Here is a 3,016-nt window from a genome sequence, read left to right on the forward strand (position 1 = left end):
TTTCCTGCCCATGCAGGGGGTCGGACTCTGTGATCTATTGAAGTCCCTTCCGACCCTAACATCTATGAATCTTATGAATCTATGACCCCCTGCCAGCCAGGGGTGCACCGCCCTGGCTTAATATTTGTCGGCATTAATTTCATGTGTAGATGCACCCAATAAGACTAAGAGCTAAAGAAAAGAACAAAATAAGTATAATGCTTTATTCTGATGCAAGGATAATATACTGCTGGAAAATACTTTATTACTGATTACTGGTACTCATTCTACTACCTCATTTTAGTTTGTATCTGAGTTGGTTATTTTACTGTTACAGCAGCCAAATCAAATCCTATTTTGATGCATATTATTACGGCCTTCCTTTTTTCTTTTTTTCTTTTTTAAGATTTCAAATACATGCCTCTTTCACCTCCCAACAATCTAATTTTCTAAACAGATTCTCTTTCACCCCTTTGGCAGGGCTTTCACAACCACAGGCCACTTTTTGGCAGTGTGGCAAGTGGTTAGCTTTCTCCACCTTCCTTTAGTTTAAACATGTCTTCAGGAGGCCAAATATCTTGTTCCTCCTAATATGGCAGTTTCTCAGTCTGTATCTGCTTTCAGTCCCAATACTGGAGACAGGATTGTCAACATAACACTCTCCATTTGCTAATCAGGGATCATTTTATCAGAGACTAGGAAATAGTTTTGCACTCAGAGATCACCCTGACCCTGCTTTAGAAGTCAGGAACAAATATAAATTCTTCCTTGTTATATCTTTTCTGAGGTGTGGTACTCTGAATATACAAAAGCTACCTCTACTCTTCTTTTTGAATCAGTGTGGGCATATTTTGAATTATCCCTATCCTCTTCTAAAGTTTGAGAACATACCCACAGCTCCAAGATGGTTTCTGTTTATGACCCTAGGAATAAAAACTCCAAACTGATTGTCAGTTGAGAAGTCTGTACATTTAAACACATACTGAGTTTGTCTTGTTTTAGCATAGTAAAAATACATTTCAAATAATGTTCAAGCTTAATCTTCAATTCAAGCTTAATCTTCAATCTGAATCAACATATTATAAATTCAATGAGGAGTGGCATAGAATCATTAGCTGTACCCCAACAGCTTTTTTGATATTTTTTATCTCTGAGAAGAGACATTGATTGATAGGATCTGAAAATGCTGGTTACAGTACTCTACTGATTTTTGTTAAATACTTACACTCTAATTAGTGTATTTTAACAAAACACAACAATTAAACTGTTTGCACTCTCACCTGCTAATCCTTCATTTTTTTTTACTTGTATGTAGATTTTAGATTAAAGTCTTTAGAGCAGTCACACTTCTCCTTACCTATTTGTACAATGCCACGTGCATCTATTTATTAACCTTACCTTGGGCATGTTCAATAAGTTATATATTTGTACTGAGGTGAACATCAAAATGTATTGACATAGGAAGATGATGGTTCTTGATGGTCATAAGCCAATGTATGAATTGTTTAGGTGTAGTTTAAAGCATCACAATATCTGGCACTTTGTCTGTTCCAGCCAAGACTTGAAGGGGTGCTTCAATTGTCATGTTTCACTAAGGATTTGATTTATATTCTGGTATTCCCCAAGACATGCTAGGCACTGTCTCAACACACCAGGAGCTGGCCCAGAGCAGTTGTCAACCTTGTCAGACTCCAGGCACCCCTCAGAGAATGCCTGATATTCGTTTTTGCTTTTTTTTTTTTGCGTTTTGCCCCCCACGCCCCCGCCTGTCTCTCACCCATTGACTCCTCAATCTACATTTTCACTGACTAACTGTCTTGTATGCATACCAGCCCAGCCGCTGGCTTCTTTACTTTTCACTCCATCCAGGAAGAGCACACACCAACTGCTGAAACTTCCTTAGCCTGACGAAGAGTTTTTGAACCCGAAAACTGGCTTAATAATTATTTTCCAACTATTTGGGTTGGTCTAATAAAAGATATCAGATTCATCCAAGGAACCTTGTTTGCCTATTTGAAATCTCTGGGTTTCTCTTGTAAAACATGTTTGCACACCTAATAGTGCTGACATTGCATGGCCTCCCACAGCACCCTTGCAAGGCACGCCAGGGTGCAGTGGCACCCTGGTTGAGAGCCCCTGGCTTAGGAGACCCTGGAGGTTCCTTCTACCCCTATGATTCCAGAAGACATTATTCAAACAATCAGTACTATCCAGGGCGCCCACCCAACAGCGCTACAGTGAGTTCAGAGGCACACCAAAGAAAGCAGAGGGGATACAACCCCATTATTTTGTGCTTTGTGCCTAATGTGAAACACAATGATACTCGTGTCTTCTAAGCATTTACAAACATCTTTGCAGAGCAAAAGTGAGGCCGCTCCCCACTGAGCTTCTTGTTCATTAGGCAGGCAAGGTTCTTTGGGTAGATGTGATATCTTTTATTAGACCAACTAAAAAGTTGGGAGAAAAGTTCTTTGCAAGCTTTTGGGCACAAACACCCTTCCTCAGGATTAGGGAGACTGCTGAGCCAGGTACAGACATTACACTTTTACTGGTATAAGTGATTGGAAAGCCATCTATCCCCGTAACAGAACAGAAGTTCGGCATGCGCAGACTGGTTTAAAAATGGTGGAACCTGGTCTAAGACGCGTCCCCTCCCCACCGACCGGCGAACGTGTGTCCTGTTTGCTGCGGATCTAAACTGCGCTGCTTACAGACAACTGCAAAACTGAAATCGATTCCGCCTCCAGGGTTCCCAGCGCCTGCACGGAGCCCTGGCCTGACCTGTTCTCCAGGGAGAAAAGAAGTCCATTGACAACAACCCCTGTGACAAGGCAGACGAGCCGGAGTTCAGAAGGCGATGTGGGGAGGAGAGAGGAGGACAACCTTGTTCAACACGTGTCAGGAGGAGGCACCGAGTGAAGGAGAAAAGCACTTCTTTCTTTTTTTAACATTAAGATAACCGACTGCAAGCCCGTGTCGCGTCTCGCAAGAGCCCCGGGGCAGAGCAGTAACGCTGCCGGTCCTGCTGGGCTGTGCT

This window comes from Alligator sinensis, unplaced genomic scaffold (assembly GCF_000455745.1).
Source record: "Alligator sinensis unplaced genomic scaffold, ASM45574v1 scaffold65_2, whole genome shotgun sequence".
In the NCBI taxonomy this organism is placed as follows: domain Eukaryota; kingdom Metazoa; phylum Chordata; order Crocodylia; family Alligatoridae; genus Alligator; species Alligator sinensis.